Raw genomic sequence first — 19,789 nt, forward strand, 5'->3', positions numbered from 1 at the left:
TGTCCGTTTCTCAGCTTCCTGAAAAGCACAAACCGACATGGCTAGGGAGTATGAAACATGCATCTCGAACTTCATCTGAGTCGCATGATTGACAGAACTATCGTGGACCCCTATGCCCTATGCTATTCATTGGCACCAACTGAAAATTGGGCGGAATTTACAGGTTTCCAGGTTAATCTCTGTCATTTTTCGTCTTCTTCTTCTTCATTGCATTGAAATACACATTACATATCCTGTCTTTCTTTTACGTTTGTGCTGCATCCTTCTTCTGTCTCTACAATGGGCGGATCGTCGAGAAACTTGCAAAAAAAATCAAATCCATTTTTAATCTGTGTTGTTTATACTTTCCGGGTTTCGTTTACGTTTTAGATCCGTCCGCTATAAATGACATGCCGGTATTTTACAGGAGACTTTGACACAAATTCAGAACTTCACGGTCCGTATTTGAGTATAGAATTATAAGTACGCATCATTTGTTTGGGAATAATTGTCGAGTCCTGTGTTTTTTTACATAAAAATTATGTATCCATTTATCGTATCACGGTCCAACAAATTATTTTTTTTTACATAATTATATCGCCGTTCGGAATACATCACCAGAGCTTGTGAAATTAATCAAATTCTTGACACGAGACCAGACTTGTATCGGCGTGATAAGTAATAGCCAGCACACCTATTTAAATTAACGTACATGTTGACATGATCTTTTAAATATTTTTTTATTAAATATATACAATCTACTGATGTGCATCCTGTTTACCGTGAAAAGCTCTCTAATCAAAACAGGATGCAATTTTAATTGTCAAGTTAACTTAACGGAAAGATGTACTTGGAATAATGCAATGTATTGACATCCTGGAAGAAAATCTTTCCCCTTACAATTTAATCCTGATTGGGAAGCAGCTCTTCTGTAACAATGTTCATTGCAAGATATTTATGTGAAAGAATGAAATTCAAAGAAATCAGAAATGTGACAAGCTGATATTCAACTTTAATTTGTATTGCGTCATATAAGTAAAGTATTTCAATTTTGAACGAGTCATTCTAACTAAAAGACGTTTATCTTTTGAAAGTCAATTTTGTTTGAATACTCAATGACGTGACTGCGTCCTACTGATAGGTCTAACTGACAAATAACAGACGTCTTTTATAGAAAATAAATTGGTTATATTTATATTTGTACAAATCTAATCTTACAAGAATCTCGTAAAAGTGTTCATAAAATTACCTTCCTGTCCACGAAATCTGTTTATGGTAGTGTTCTGTAATATGTTCTAATATGACACTAGCTGTTGCGAAGACGTTAACCCCCGTAAAACGAAACAGACCGACAGGTAAGTACCGTACTGAACATTGATACTTAATTCTTAAATGCCATTCATAATTTGTATCTTATGGATGCTTTCTTACTCCCCAAAATAATTACAACATTATTATGCTTAAGATAACGTTTAAGTGTAAATGCCATTCATAATTTGTATCTTATGGATGCTTTCTTACTCCCCAAAATAATTACAACATTATTATGCTTAAGATAACGTTTAAGTGTAAATGCCATTCATAATTTGTATCTTATGGATGCTTTCTTACTCCCAAAAATAATTACAACATTATTATGCTTAAGATAACGTTTTAGTGTCTGTTACGTTTTACGGGGTTAAACGTCATCGCAACAGCCAATGTCAAAGTAACTCATAAAGTCAACCACTTGAACCCACTTTCTTTACTTCTATTATATAAGTTTTAAACTCGCGCCCGCGTCACAACAAGTTTCCACATCCTGCTGTGTGAAATAATTTCGGCGTCAAATAGTACAGAAGATTAGAATTAATCTAATTAACGCCATATTAAATTTAAAAAGAAAATAACGAAGGGGAGTTTGGTAGAAACAGCCAATATTATCTAATGTAAACTTAATTTGTTTTACAGAAATTGCGAAACAAGTTACATATCTATCAACTTTATATACACCACTCTATTTGGTCCGGATGAATTAGTTATTTTTTGTTGATTAACGTCCTACCAACAACTGAAGTCATTTAAGGACGGCCTCCTAAGGACGGCCTCCCGTACGTGTGAAATGCGTGCGTGTGGTGAGCGAGTATGTGCGTTTTGGGAGGCTGTGTTATGTTCGTGTTGAGTCTCTTTGTGATAGTCTGGAACTTTTGCCGATCTATAGTGCTACCTCACTGAAGCATACTGCCGAAGACACCCAGCAGGACACCCCACCCGGTCACATTATACTGACAACGGGCAAACCAAAGTGGGAGGAAACTTCAGTACCGACTTTTTCGGGAACATATCAAAACTAAACAGTAACATTCAATTTGACCTCTTTCAGCATTCTTAATATGATTAGGCAAATCGTTTAAGAGTAGAAATTAACGACATTGATCGTTAACATGAGGATCAAATTGTTATTCTGGTGGTTTTCTCAAAGGATAATGTTCAGTATTATATACATATTTGTTTCGGGTCGCTTTGTGATAGCATACCATGCTGAATTTACCGATGTCCTTTAACACTGCCTCAGCTGTCATTTTGAGGGATTCGAGGTAGATATACAATGTCTTGTATATTACGGGATTTAACTTCTTCGCAACATCCAGGGACAGATGAGGACGGATGTCAAGGAGACAACATATAGCATTGATTTACATATCCTTTCCAGAACAGGTTGATATGAGAAGGGCAACTGCAATACATGTACCAAACCAGACCGGTTTCTGCTCCGGAAACTGAAAAAAAAAAATCATCAGGAAATCCGAAGTTCATTTTGGATTAATTCGAATTTTTCTGATTTTTTTTTTCCTTTTAAAAATATGATAAATTCCGATTCAAAGTAATATTTTCAAAAGGCCGAAAATCTTTAGTACAGGAGGGATTCCCATGAGGTAAATCAATTGGTATTAAACTTTGGTTCATTGATTTACCTGTATGGACATACAAATGTAGTTTGACAAGCTAGCCGTGTGTACTGATGCATTACTGACGTCTCCTTTGATCCTTAGCATCCAGAAGTAATTAACCATAGTGTACGTAAGATATAGGTATTTGGAACACCCCGTATGAGCGATATTTTATGACGATGTTCACTTTCTACCTAGAAAAGCTTATGTATACTTATTTTTTAGGTGTAGGTATAGATTTGGGTGTCCATTGTCGGGGTTCTCACTATCATTCACGAGTTCTTCATTGTTTTTGTTTTTTTTTACAATTTCAGTGAAAATTGAAGGAAAAAGAAAAAAAAAAAAAAACAGAAAAAAAACCCGATTGTTTCAAAGTAACATTCACAGAAAAATTAAGGAACAGTATCCCTAAAAACAAAGAAACATCGTATCTGCCACCAGTGCTCTATCTGGTTTTAATGGTTTATACATCAACTGAGGACGGATTTAGAGCGTACCACTCGCCGTTTTTATATCTCTCAACGATGTTTTTTTCGGCATAGCCGTATAATTTTCTTTTGGTCCGGATATGACGCGGGAGGTGGCGTTACTGGTCAAGATGAAGTATGTGATTGGTCAATGTAGCGGTAAATGCAAAATGCAGACATGCAATTAAAGACGAAACAAAATTAAGATTGAATGCAAGCTGAATAAGTGAATGTATCTATTCAAATGACACATTAATAAAATCATATTCCTGATTCAAATGCAGTCTTATTATCACCAAAAATGATTCAAACTGATATAATTTTGTTATCCATGCTGAAACTGCGCATTTATTAATTAGTTCGTTAATTTATTTCACCAGCAGTTTTACATTATAACCACCAGCATTAAAACTATGCCGTTTATCTTTTTTAAAGATATTTCTTGTTATAGTCTTTATCGTACAAAGTTTACATCATTGGATTTACCAGTATTGAGCGTCAATTCACGAGCCCCGAATCTTCACCCGAGACTACAAAGGTCAATGTTCTTACCGACTGAGCTACAATGTACCGCCATGACCGCTGTCACATTCGTAAAAAGTTGCATGTAATGGCTCCCTGACCCTGCATGTTTGTTTTTGTAGTTGAACCCATGTAAGGAAAGTTATGGGGTTTGTCCTCAGGTAGTGAAATGACACTTTCGCATGGAAATATCTCACTTAGACAGTATCGCGTCAGAAATAAAACTTATCACTGAAACAGAATCTCGGTCGAAATAACAATCAGCGTTATTTCAAATTCCCAATTGTTAATTTTCCATTTCTAGATAGTAATGTCCCTGCTTCTCTAGATTACCCAATGCTGTGTTATCCCACTATGTTCCATCGGGTTTTAATGGTTTATACATCAACTGAGGACGGATTCAGAGCAGACCACTCGCCGTTTTCATATCTACCAACGATGCTTTTTTATAATCTTTATCGTACAAAGTTTACATCATTGAACTTACCAGTCAGGACGTAAGAATTGCATCTGTTGTCCTCATTGCATGGCCTGTAAAAGGTTTTTTTTCTCCTTGTAGTAGTTGGTGGCTACCTCACCGAACATAATATGGAAGACCAGTCGCATGCATTCCAAAGCAATAAGGGTAAAGTGCCTTGTCCAAGGTCACAACCACGACAGCACAGACCGGCCCGTTTCTAAGATTCCCGAGAAACACAAACCGATACGGGTAGGGAGCGTCGTACCACGAGCCTCGGATCTTCACCTGAGACTACATGGGCCAATGCTCTTACCGACTGAGCAATGTACAGCCATGATCGCTGTCCCATTCGTGAAAAAAAATAATGTAATGCACTAGCGAATCCAGGGGTGTGGGGTGGGTGGGGGTGTGGTGTGGGGGGTCCTGGGGGTCAGGACCCCTCCCCCCTTTTCGGATGAGGAAAATTTTGTAGCCTTAAAAAAACCCGCCTATGCCAAAGGTTATGGGGTTTTTCCCCAGGTCGTGAAATAACACTTGCGTATGGAAAGCCAAGTTGCCATTTATTGATCTAATAATATATAAAATATCTTATATATACTGTACGTTATGATATATCTTGTTTATCAAATATAATTTCTCATTATGAAACGTTTATGAGATATCTAATATTTTTTTTTATGTCATACAGATTTAAGGAGATATCTGAACACAAAATAAGATATATTCTAATAGATATTACATGTCTCATCAACTTTAAATTATATATCTCATACATATATGTGATATTATACAAAGATATAAGATACAATGTAGATATCATATGATATAAGATACCTTATCAAGAAATAAGTTTGATATAACAGATAAGATTTTTTTTTTATATAATGAATGACATTCCGGTGTCAGTCTTCATCAATGTAGATGTCCGGACAGTGAGCAGAACTTATGACAATTGAAACTTTTCACTGAATCAGCATCGCGTCAGAGACAAAACTTCTTACTGAGACAGTATCGCGTTAGAACTAAAACTTATCACCGAGACAGTATCGAGTCAGAGTTACAACTTCTCACAGAGACAGTATCGAGTCAGAGTTATAACTTCTCACTGAGACAGTATCGCGTCAGAACTAAAACTTATCACCGAGACAGTATCGAGTCAGAGTTACAACTTCTCACAGAGACAGTATCGAGTCAGAGTTATAACTTCTCACTGAGACAGTATCGCGTCAGAATTAAAACTTCTCACTGAGACAGTATCGCGTCAGAAATAAAACTTCACACTGAGACAGTATCGAGTCAGAGTTATAACTTCTCACTTAGATAGTATCGAGTCAGAGTTATAACTTCTCACTGAAACAGTATCGAGTCAGAACTAAAACTTCTCACTGAGACAGTATCGCGTCAGAACTAAAACTTCTCACTGAGACAGTATCGAGTCAGAAATAAAACTTCTCACTGAGACAGTATCGAGTCAGAACTAAAACTTATCACTGAGATAGTATCTCGGTCGAAATTTCAATCAGTGTTTTTCCATTTCTAGATAGGAATGCCTCGAGATCTGCTTCTCTAGATTACCCGATGCTTGTTCCCTTGGTAGATGTCGATTATTCCCGGAAAAAGAACTAACAACACAATATTTTGAAAGTCACATTTTGATGAAACCATGGGAAGGTTGTATTGTCGACATAATGATCTCATTGGTAAATTTTGCGATATGAAGTCATGCGTGTCCAACGCTAGTTGATATACCAATAGTTCCTTTTTCATTACCATAGTTATTATTTTAAAATTGTGACATAACCAGAATTTGACCTAGAATTGAATGAGGGGTGTTGTCGATGAAGAAAAAGCTCAACCTTCCAGAACACCTGGTGGTATGCTCCTTGTACTGTTCAAGCGACTCGATGAATACGGTTTAGTCTTAATATTGATGTGAGTATTCTCTTTTGATTTCTCACAAGTTAGAGTTTGAACAGTTGGCTAAATGAGGACATGTACGAATTTTTCCAATGGTTGGGCTCTAAATTATAAACGAGGGCCTTTCTTTAGGACCCTAACACAGGGGGTGACACGAATTTCCAAGTCCATATATATATATTTAAATATGGACCATCAAGGGATGTCAAGTTTATTTTTAAATTCTGTTGTTTTTTTTTCAGTCATGTAGAGATGAACATTTATCAACTGTTTACCACTCCGCGTTTATATTCGGATTCGAACAAAGATACACCCCACTTAAAATTTGAATTAAAATCTATATTTTGACATGTAATGTTTTTGTGATAAAGATATGACGTCATTTTTTTTTTTTTTTTGAGGTTTCATTGTGTTTTGCCCTTTCCGGAATTTGTATTTATCATTTTATTTTCCTGTCGCCTTTTCATATTTTTTGAATTTATTATTTAATGTTATATTGTGACAAAGTGATATTCTGTGTATCTAGAAATACGATGTGCAAAGTCCGGGTTTAAAGGAAACTCTAATAATTTGCAAAACAAAATAATTAAAGAAATTTCATATGCTAAATTATTCATTTAAGTATAATCAATAAAACCGATAAAAATTATCACACGAAAATATCTTTAATTTACAAGGAGTGAATCGCAAAGTTAAAAAAAAACCTGCTTAACTTTTCCACTTTATTTACCTGTACAGGTAAGTATTATACGTATTGAATATTTGATCGCCCTGTAGACTTTTGATAGTTTTGTATATCATTATCTACCGATATGTCTTACCTGTGCCAGGTACACATAAATACTATACTCGTATTACGATCTATAAATAGAACTCGACATTACCTGCCTTAGTTACGACAAGCCATACTGACTCGGACCAGTGGGAATATATACCAATCACATTGTGAATCGTTACTGAAATGTTGAAATTAAGCTTTGGATAAAATCAGGACGTTCGCTTGGACAAAAACTATATTCATCTTCTTCAGGTAAGACATTTTACGTATAGTAATCAGTTACATGTGTGTTATCTGTTTAGCAGGGAATTACATGCTCGGTGACTGTATATATATAATGTACAATGGTCTATATCTTAGTACATCATACTGTGGGTAGTTAGAGAAAAGTGGACAATGCCCAGGACATTTAAATTACATATCTACGCACACCAGATGGCCACGCATGTGAAGGAAACACTGTTAAAATATACAGCTATATATGTCATTGTTCGTCCTCGAGGAGTTAAGATTTATAAAACATCTTCTTAAATCTTGATTTGATATATCTTAGTACATGCACATGCTTTACTATTTCTGAATATTGACGAATATCTGTGTTTTCTCAATACTTACATAAGCAAATACATATAATATATCCATATATATAGGTATTTCTTTTATGTTCCGTATTACATATGAAGCATACGCGGGCTTTACACTAGCCAGAGTTTCCTCTGGCCCTGACACCATGCTATGGTGTCAGGGCCAGAGGAAACTCGGACTAGTTTTACATGTACATGTATACTGTGGAGCGTAGCGTGTACTCGTGTATTTTCGTAAAAAAATCTTGTCACAGGGGCCAGTCACAATGATAAAATGACCGGCATTTACAACGTTAACATTTCAAAAGAGAATAAATAGTTTTCACCCCTGTGGACCCTGTAGGCAGAATGCCACATTAATCTAAAGCCGATACAGTTAGACTGGTAAACTCCAATTATCTGTAACAATACTACTTACAGCTAGTACGTATATATTATGTTCGTTTAGTTACTACTTCATATCATAAAGGCGTTAGCAAATTAATTTAAAAAAAAAAAAAAAAAAAATGTTCGAAGGTAATGTTTATCATGTCTTTACAATGTTATTAAGAAAATATTTGCCAGTTGTGCATGTATACATGGTCCTGTGAAAATGTCGTGTTCGTCAATCTTAATTGTAGGCCATGCATTTGTGTTCCGGATAAATTATATAACACGCCTTTATGACGTCCAATATTTACAGATAAAAGCTTATAATACACGGATTAGTAGTGTATGGAAGAAATCAATCAACTGCTTTCAATCTAAAGTTAATATTGACTTACAAAAAAGTACGTGCAGCGATATGTCAACAAGATTTAGGCTAAGCCTGTACACTATCAAACAGTTTGTCTAGCAACCAGGGTTTACATGTAGTTATCTATCGAGTAAAATTTAAAAATCAGTATTTCGAAAAAAGGGTTTTGACGAATCTGATGAATATATTTGTTTATAGAATTTTAAACATTGAAAGTATGCGGGATATCATTATTTGTATCGTAAAGAATATTTGTGTTTTTAAAGTTTGTGGAGTGTATTTTACCAAGAATACAATTTGTAATTCTAAAAATATCTCTGATAGAAGTTTTACAATTTTACGTTTGTTATAAATACGCATATGAAACATATATTACGCTCTGACAAAACATTTTATATATCCAAACCCTTTTGATGTACAGAAAGTTTAACAAAAAGTTACCATCTAAAGATATATATATATATAACAGAATGTGTTCCACGAAAATAAACAGTATCAAATATTAATGTCACATTTATGATAATACAACCAAGCCTGTACGGACTCTAGTCCACCTAGAACTCATTTCTCCCCTATCATATTGGCCGGTATGGACAACCCTTATCACCACTTATAAGGATACTAAAACTAGCGTTCATTATGTGGTATTCAGACCATATTACACGGACGATAACTTACATGTTTGTTTTCCATAGATTTTCTGGAATTCGACATAATCCACTTAGAAGGTTAGATAAAGGTAAATGGAATTTAACAATGGTTTATCGTCTTGCATAGAACGTTAGAGAAAACATGAATTGGATATTTATCTACCGCTAATCAGGTGCATAGAAATTAAGTTCGGAATTAAGGTGACTGTATATTGTAGTTGTTATTGAGCCAGTTTGGAATTAAGGTGACTGTATACTAGTTTTTATTGAGTCAGTTTGGAATTAAGGTGACTGTATGCATGTACTAGTTCTTGTTGAGCCAGTTCGGAATTAAGGTGACTGTATACTAGTTCTTGTTGAGCCAGTTTGGAATTAAAGTGGCTGCCATATACTTACTTCCATTGAGTCTTTACAGGAATGTGTATTCAATTTAGAGCGAGAGACCCAAAGTTTAGTCAGCTTGCAAATTGGATATGTTAGTACATATTCCATCCATCCCCGACTATTTACACATCTAGTAGATATTGTACGATTTTGTTGACATTACTTATTGAAAAAAAAGAAGACAACAAAGGAACAACGTCAAATGTGCAGAGAATCACATTTTTTGTTTGTTTTTGTTTTTTGTTTTGTTTATATCGATAGATATGTCTCAAGCTGACTAGATCATGAATTCAACATTAAGAAACAGATATGAGGTATCTGAGCCGTGTAGAATGTGTTATGATCAAATTTGTTCTAGAATGGACAGACTGTAGTATTAAGGACCAGGATTATTTAATCTAATATGTAAATTCAACATATGTGCTTTTTTGTAGCTACAGCTCGGTTATCCCTGCGAAAGTTAACGATATGTAATATATAAAATAAAATGAAGTTAGGGGTGAAATGTGTAAGCTTTTGTGTCTTTTTACAACAAAGGGTTATCCAGCAAAAGTTCATTTGATAGATGATATAGTCTAAAATAGGGTGTTGGGGATATAATATACAAATACATTGTGTGTTTTAGAGTTGTCCCTTAGCGGTCGTCGGACATTTTAACATATTATACTTAAGGGTAGATCCCAGTTGATCAAATAACGTGTTCATTAAAAATAGACATATGACGTATACATCCGGAACTCCTTGTTTTTTTTTCTTTCTCAAATTATAGCCAACCCGAGGATGATCCGAATGATGACGTATACAGATCGTGACGGAAGTTTTGTTTATATGAAATATATCCGCTCGATTAGTGATTACATGGACAAGGAAATGGCTGTATCAATGTTTACACTAGGCCTAAATATGTTTGACCTCTCAGTTAATTACCTCTGGGATTTAAATATTCTCTGACATCATTACCCGTCTTATTTATGTCACAGATTTCAACATCATGGAGAAATGACGTCACAGAACTCACAATCATCTTAATTCGAATGAAAACACCAAAATAATGTCAAAACAATTTATCTATCAGTGAAGTACCATGTTAAAATCACCTAACACCACATTTACTCCCCTAGAGGTATCGTAATAGAATCTCTACAGAGGTAACGCTGATTGTTGAACTTGTTAGCGACGTTTGGAAACAAACATCGTTGTTGTGTGTCAAATTAAAAAATCGAGTTTTGCGCCTCTTTTGCCATGTTTTAGATATTTTTGTTTTGTTTTGCAATTAGCTCAATTTCCACCAAAACTGAATCGGGCATGCATATTTCGCATACCTGTTCTAGATAATGCAATAGTTTGGCATGAGTCTTGGAAATATGGATTCTTGTGTGTTTTACTTTTGCATACAGAAAACAAATTTATTAAATACTTATTGGTCCCTGATGGATCAGGTTCATTGAAGAATGTACCTACCCTGTACCTAAACTACACGTAGATACAAATAAATAATTGATTAGAAAGATATAGGTGTTCTAAAGATATAATTACAAAGAAGGGTATTATTTATAGACGCTCCAATTATGATATCATTTATGTCTAGCGGCCTCTATTATTTCGTATTGTCCGCCTTAAAAAGCCGTGTTAAATGTCCAACACATAGGCTGGTTACGCCTGCCCACACATGACTTTAACGTATACTAATCATGGTTGATATGGAATGCTGTCCAGTTTGCTGTTTCTTTTAAGCTCGAGGAAAACTTATATATGAGTTTCTAGACTTTGTCCCGTTATAGAGTATCCACCCCCCACTGACAAGGCCTAATATATACAGGTTATATGTCAATGTGATCCTTGTGCTTTTTCATGATTCTAATTATGTGTAATTTTAAGATAATTACTTTTTTAGACACTTTTCAGTAATTGTTTAGGCTTTTCTAGATACAAAAGTTGTACAGTCATTGCCATAATCACGTTATTTTTCGACAAAAATATCCACGCAATCATCTTAAAGTTTTCTTTGTTACTTTGCCATTCAGCAAGAGAGGTCGCTTTCATAACCGTGTCAATATCATGTTTTAAATGATGTATGGGCATTGTGATCTAATTGGATAAATATATAAATGTCTATTTCAGTAAGTTTTACCATTCGTTACTTTCTGAATTGGATAAAAAATGACATTTAAACTATAATTTCGTTGTAAGTTTTGTGAAATGATTACCTATTGATTACGAAATAGATACGTGTTTTTGGTTTTAAAGACGCTGTTACACAAACAATGGAACACGTTTACATTGTTCTCACTTGTTAGACGATTGTTGCGCCAATTGTTTCAATTATTTATCTGTTTATCTACATACAAATGTAGTTATTTTCTTTTGTTTTTATCAATATTTTGATCTTTGTAACGACACCAGCAATATAATAGACAATTATGTCGATTCCGTTTCTGTTGTTGTTGTGGGGTCCAGGACTACTTTCCCTTTAAATCAGTGTCATCAAAACTCTTACAATTCATTTTCGTATCGACGCTTAGATCAAATTGTACCCTTTTTGTGTTGAAACTACGGTCTGCTATTTTTTTTTTTTTTACTGAAACCATTCTTCTCCTTAAATTCCAAATAACCCATCATATTGTGTTATTTTATAAACACTATCTACAGGACCCAACGTTAAATGGTTTACGAGAAGACTCTTTATAATATCACCCCGGGGGGTCGGGACAACCTAACCCAATTCTACACAAATGGTAACCGCTGTGTCTAGAACGTTTTTGGTTTCGGGTTATTGTTCAAGTTAATCGATTTAAAGGGACTCAATTTGGAATTTGAGTCTAATTCTTTTTAATAACAATGTTACAAGCTATTTACCATTAATGACCTTGTCAATTCATTAACTTAGCCTGTTAGAGGAACTCCTCTCTAGCGGAATGATGTACTTTTCCATGTTTGGCTTTCTCTGTTATCGTGCAGAGGACCATCAAAACAGACAATGCATTCCCTTGCCCTGTTAGTCTTTTATAGCAAAGGGTAAGACCTTGTTGCTTTTCCATAACAAAGCTTCATCTGTTTTCATATGTAAGGGACCAATAAACCAACAATTTCATAAGCTTGGCCTGTTTTTATACTCTAGTCGTGTAATCACGTTTTTTTCGTGTTTAAGATCCGGTTTTATCATACATGGTATGTCATTAAACATTTCTGACTTTAAATGATTAATCATGTAAGTTTTGTTTGAAAAAAATCACAATTGTATAAAGTCAAAAATAACAGGAAGCACATGTCATCAACGTTTGTTTAAAGAATATGAGTACAAGACCTGATGACGCCAATTATGACCGTTATGACGTCATTGATTACAATATCAAAATTTCATTGGCTTAGTCTGTTAGTTATGTCTCGTGACGTTCTTGCTATTTCCGTGTTAGGACTTCTATATAGAACCAGGGTTTGATTCATGATGTTTAAAACAGTATTTAGTGATAAAAATCGTTACAGATACGGTCGAATATTTACTTAATTCTTTGATGTAGAACTGTATATTATACGTGTACCGAACTAGAGTTGATTTTTCGAAATTTGAGATACTATCTGGCGTCAGAGTGTACCGGTATTATATCTTATACGGGGAAAGATATATATCTTGTCAATTACATCTATTTGCGTGTATGATAATTAGGGTTGTCGATGATATATGTATAGATAATACAATCATCGCGAATCAGAATGTATTTATGTCTCTCTCGGTATGTCCCTCCCACGGACATTTTATCGTATGATATCAAGTATACCTCTAACGTATGCTATTATCCCAGGTATCCGTATGATGTGTAATATATAACAATACTCTATAGCGATTTATAAAACGGGTGGACATGGAGGCCGTTCTGGAAAGGAATTATCAAACAAATATCAGAGGTGATATATGATATGAGAACATGTACACAAATCTAGCTTTAGATACAACCTGATAGCATTGGGGAGTTCTGCTGCCTCGAACTTCTTCCGCTTTCATGGATTTACATTTTTGTGTACAACTTTCCTTTGTCTTAAAGTTTTTACAGGGAATTAATTATCGTATTTACAAAATGCATTTTCATGAGAAAAAAAATCTCTATAGATGGAGCGATGATGAAGGAAGACATTTTTATAGTATGACGTCATTTACTTATGGCGTCTTACGGCGACAATGCGCTCTTACGTGAGTGCCATATCGTTTTATTGAACGGAAAATGACATGTCCATATTCTTATTTTATCTATCTTTAGGTATAGAGGAACGCCATGGTGTGCAGCTCAAAAAGAGAGTCATTTTCAATTGTATACATTCTTTAATACTCATCTCTGATACGGACAGGCTTGATGCATTTAAAACGTAGTTGCTACTCCCTGGCTCCGTAATCACGAAACAATTTTTAAACTAGAGTTTGTTCGCTTAGTAAATCGCATTTGACGTCACTTTTCATGACGTCATCAGTTTATCGGCTTGGCTAAAATTAGCAAGTCTTACACGTTAGACCGTTTTATGATTTATGTGGTATTGATTTCTATATTTACACTGCTATCATCATTTGAAGGATCTTCGAAGGACGAGCAGAATATATTGTGTAGATACAGTAACTATATTGTATAATATACTATGCTCTCTGTATTATATTGTGTAGATATAGTGGCCATATAATATTGTAGAACAGACTATACTCTCTGAATATATTGTGTAGATAAAATGGCTATATTGTAGAACAGACTATACTCTCTGTATTATATTGTTTAGATATGGTGGCCGTATTGTAGAACAGACTATACTCTCTGTATTATATTGTGTAGATATGGTGGCCGTATTGTAGAACAGACTATACTCTCTGTATTATATTGAGTAGATATAGTGGTTATATTGTAGAACAGCCTATACTCTCTGCATTATATTGTGTTTAGATATGATGGCCGTATTGTAGAACAGGCTATACTCTCTGTATTATATTGTGTTGATATAGTGGCTGTATTGTAGAACAGACTATACTCTCTGTATTATATTGTGTAGATATAGTGGCTATATTGTAGAACAGACTATACTCTCTATATTATATTGTGTAGATATAGTGGCCGTATTGTAGAAAAGACTATTCTGTCTGGTAGCGATGCCATTGTAATATTCCACTTGCATGTTTTTATAGGAAAAAGATTGATTAGCTACAACACAATGGTAAGTTTATTTTTAGTCTGCACACTGTTTTTATTTTTGATATGTTTTATTCCTCCTTTCTTTTGTTTCTTTCCACAATGCACTTGGGAATCATCTTCATCATAATGACCTTTGCCATCTACCCAGAAAAAAACACATGGCAGTTGATTTGAAGATTGAGTAGACGATCCAAAATCTTCGGCTATTTATTCGTCCTTGGCAGGGTAGCTTTAACATTCATGTTTGCTACTTCAGAGCTCAAGTTGAATTTAAGGCTTCCGATACATACAATATGATGTCACACCCATTTACATTATATTTACACAGAGAGAAACATGTTTGATAATACCTCTCCCACTTCAAAAAACTTTGACATGTTGAGGTCTTTGGGGCTATTGAGAAACCAGTGTCTAACCCAGTTAACGCTCTAAATACCAGACCAAACGTGAATGGGTGCCAAGTATAGGAAAATATGCATTGTACTTCAAAGTATTCCTCCCCCTTACTCAATGTATGAGTATAAATATACCCTGCTTTAGTGTAGGAGGATGACCATAGCAATGTGGATAAGAACGATATCAGGGGTGAAACAGATTTTCTTCTTTTTTTTCCATAGATACATATGTAGCTTAAACGAAATAAGCCTTACCATCGCTATAGTTATATGACAATATATCAGATTGATAACTTCCTCGTACACTGCACATTCATACCTTAATGAATGCCATTAGTTATTGAGGATTCCAGTGTTACCCTACATATATCACTCTGTCACTTGTATTATCATCACCACATCTAATTCCGGACTTCGATTAATCACCAAACACCCCCTTACCTAGTAAACCCACTCTGACATTTAGATATGTTTTATATAGAACCATTTACACGGCAAAAACCTGATTCAATCACACCATTGTTACCCCGACCCCGGACCCGCCACCTGATGATTATATCTGAAGTGTCACACATTTTTCTATCATTTCTGTCATGCACACCAAAGAAACCTCGACCTGCTTTATCTTGCATCATAAACACTTTAAGATATTCCATCTAGATTATATTTGTGACACTCTGTGACACTCGCCATTATAAAAAATATCGATATTCATAGTAGGACTTTAGAGTGATTTACAACATATCCTGTTGTTTATTTACAAAAACTCTGCAAGGCACAAATCCGATGTAAATCAGTTCCTTAATATATATAATAAATTACTTAAACATAAAATTAAATCAATGTACAAGTGGAATTCACTGATAAAATGTTCAACGCTCAGCAATAGTTTTCATATATAGGTGATGAAAATGCATATAACCACTTTATGATTAAACTTTTCAAAACATGTATATAAAAAAATAAGACAAATACCAAGAATGTATTTGCAATTTACATTGACACACACACCTTTTATGCTATGAACTTCGCATTCTGTTGGTAAATTACCAAAAACACTTACATCGAACCAGTGGGTGTTAGCCAAAGATCTGTTACGTTAGATTAACAAATCACATTTGACAAGTATCATTGAAGTTTGTTAAATGATTAAATGTTTTTTTTGTTAGATTTATTACTATCACGCTTAATTAATTATACACGCGTTCTGTCAATTAGATTAATTTATAATGCGGAATTTAATGAGATTGACATTTCAATTACAGAGAAATATCCAGTTAAGTCATTGATAAGTAATGTCCATATGTCTAATTGTATCTAATATATCTAATTGTGCTACATTGGTGAGAATTTCAACAGTTTCTCATACATGGATTATCCGTAGGATTGTCTTGACCTAGGACGATGATTTTTATCATGATATCAGATGTCCAAGAGAAGGTAAAGAAATGGTAGAAAGTTTCTATTCAAATTATCTAAAGCTTTGATATCTCAAACGGCGTGATATACGTCATAGCACTCTAAATATATAAAGTAAACACTCTGTATTCATTCCACAAAAAATATACATGAATTAGAATCAATTTTCACGGAAAACACTTATTGATTGTACATATCTCTATCATTCTACTTAAACTGCTTTCATATTATGTGTTTCTCGTCCTCTGCACTATCTAATTCTATTTACTCGGGAACGTATTGATTCTTCTTTCATCTTCCAACTATAAAGCTTTACGATTCATTTCATTCAGCATGCCTATTGGTTTGTCGTTCTATTTTTGAAAATTTAATACAATATTATATTTCAGGGATTTTGCTGTCTTCATTAAAAGCATGTATACGTGTGATAAAAGTTGTTCTGGAATGCTTTACAACCTATGTAATTAACCAGTCTGTTTTCTCATTCATCCTTAATGGATTTTCCTCTACTTTTTCTAATTTTCTAAAATTACAGGATCTTCATCCAACACAGATATGCAAACTTACAAAGAATATGTTTTAAGGAATTTAAAAACGTCTTATAGATAATATTTAGATTTGCGTTGCATTATCACTATGGAAACCAGGTAAGTTCGCAGTCCATGTCGATTGCCTGTGATTTGATTGCCATAAACGGTATGGTTATTTATCAATGTTCTGTTCCGTAAGTTATGTTTATGTTTTTGATATTAGATATTATTATATTTATGGTCATATAACTATCTAATGTATAAGGATGGTGATTATACGGGTCGATGGTATACCAATAATCTCATGACGGGTTCATTGAACATTAATATATTACTTTTATATACATGGACTAAATACGAGTCATGTCGATAGTCATTAAAAACCACATAAACTTATCCAAGTGGAAAGATGATTTTCGTCTTTATGATAATTTTGCTGAATGACTGCAAATTGTGACTAAGGTCTACCGCACTTTTAATTTATAAGATACTGTCGCGACGTTTCAAGTTAATATAGATATATGAAACTCTTAGCTTGTCAGTGGCTATGGAGAGAGTAAGACAAGAAAAAACTTGTCCAAACATAACTCTTTTTTTTTACTTTTAAATTTCTCGATCCTGCGCTTATGATAACAGGCTAAAATTAATCTTAGTATTAAAGATGCATCTATATTAATCCAATGTGGTAAGCGTAGGAAAATAATGAACGATCGCAAGGAAAGCCGGTTGTTTTATAAATATGAATTGATATGAAATCGAATTGAACTGAAAAAAACAAGATGTTAAACATTATATTCAGGTTTATTAGGTTTATCATCGGATAAACAAAGTTTTTAATGATTTGATAAAGATGACTGGTTGCACTCAGTAAAGGAAATGTTGTAAATAAAGATAGGGTTAAGACGCAGATGTTGAATACTCATCCAGTATTCCTGATTCAAAGTCTAGAACGATACACATGTAATTGACGTGGTAAATAATATTCTTGGTTTTGAAAGACAACACGTTTTCGATACACTAAAGTTACATGGGATGACATACGTCAATTGTCCCGATAAAATGATAGATGGATTCATCCTCACATAGCCAATAGAGGCGCACGATTATTCATATTGTTTGCCGTCATTCTACAGGAAATGTTTCAACCAAACCCAATAGGGATATTTTATAGTTAGTTTTGTTGTTGACCTACACATATCTAAGTATATTGATTTGTTTTGATATAGACTGAGTTCAGGAAATGATACCTTCAGTAGTCTTTGTTAAATGCAAGAGGATGAAACATTGATTTATCATAGCGGAAACACGGATATTAGTTGATTTTGTAAACATTGTTAAAGGACTCGCACAACTAAATAATGTATGATATGTTATTACTAGTGACCCCATCCCTTTATTCGCTCGTTTGAAGTTAAAATTATGTGAAATTTATATCAAATTAAAGTTTGAAGTTTTTTTCTTTTCGAATAAATGTTATTGTATAGGTTTAATGGCATATAAGAGCACATGGGTACTCGAAAGACAGTAACCCTGACATAAACAGTACACTGGGGAACCCCCACCTGGGGAATTCCCGCCTTTTTACACCTCGAATTCTACGTCATTCTATTTTCAGTAGGAGTGCATATTTTTGATTTTCCAAACCTCAAGACCCTACTCTTTATTCTTGTTTATAGAAAGTACCCATTTCATATGTTATTTACTCAGGAAAACAGCTACAAACCTAAGAAACACATTTTCCTCAGGGACTTGGTTCAAGTGAAACACCAGCTGATTGGCTGATTTAGTTGTGCGAGTCCTAAAGAATAATATTACCTTTATCAATGAAAATCGAAGAATGTTGATTTGAAGATACAAGCTTTATATGTAAAACAAATACATGAATGGATATTTTCGTTAACGTGCCCGGAGTTGCAATAGAGAAAGTATGTAGATGTTTTATTTTAGCATTGTAACTTATATTATATGATTTTTAATTGATTAACAAGAGGTCTCCATGAGACGCGTTATCTAAGTACAAATTACAATTGTATCCTTGTTACAACATTTATTAAGCAGACAATAGGCTTTCTGCCGAGTGGTACTCGGCTTGGTTCAAGACTGAAACAGTAAGTTCTAACGCATACCACAGAGTGTGCATAAACAATGTTTACATTCGATAAGTGCTGAAGGTGTCGGTTATACCTCCGAACAAACTGTTTATAAAATCTCTTTCAACATTACGTGTGAAAGCTTTCTTACATATTTGTATTGTCAAATATACATTCCTAGCTACCCATGTCCGTTGTTCAGGACACAAAATGCCAAGAATGATCAACCTCGAAACTTCATTGACTTACCTTTCACTAAATGTAACGTGATTATATTGACAACCATCACTAGAAATGTTTAAGTCTTTTTATTTAATCTATTTATTGTATTTTTTTGAGAAATAGTGTAAAAAAAAACTATAGAAAAAGATTTTACGTGCTGTAAGATAACAAAACACTTGAAGGTCGCCTTGGTAGAGTGTACATAGCTCTCACGGGACAAGTCAACAAAGCCTTGTTAGCTTTATGTAAAGTGCTAAACTCATATTTTAAAACATATGCCAACATTTTATTTGCATTTATTTCCTGAAGTTAATTATTGAAAATTAATATGTGCATATGAGTAGTTTTAATGATATCAAATTAATTTTTATTTTTGATTTGTCCTGTACTTAAAAGCAAAAGATATCGTGAAGCTGCCGATGCTCTGAAAACCTAATTCTACCATTTCTAGGTATATTAGGGATTTGGATATCATTAAATCCTCTCCAAACTGTAATGATCACATGATCGAAAAACCCTATTAGACTATAATGGAATAGTACAATTTACACTTATGATATG

At 34.1% G+C, this 19,789-nt stretch overlaps 1 protein-coding gene across 1 annotated transcript in view; it reads left to right on the top strand.

Moving 5' to 3' along the window:
• Window positions 1–7,181: 7,181 nt before the first annotated feature.
• LOC117341664 (malignant fibrous histiocytoma-amplified sequence 1-like) overlaps window positions 7,182–19,789 on the top strand; it is a 36,261-nt gene continuing 23,653 nt past the window's right edge. The window contains exons 1-2 of the mRNA XM_033903526.1: window positions 7,182–7,305; window positions 14,566–14,594. The gene's annotated coding sequence lies outside the window, so the exon portion shown is untranslated. The remainder of the gene's footprint in view (window positions 7,306–14,565; window positions 14,595–19,789) is intronic.

The sequence above is a fragment of the Pecten maximus genome, chromosome 14 (assembly GCF_902652985.1).
Source record: "Pecten maximus chromosome 14, xPecMax1.1, whole genome shotgun sequence".
NCBI lineage: Eukaryota > Metazoa > Mollusca > Bivalvia > Pectinida > Pectinidae > Pecten > Pecten maximus.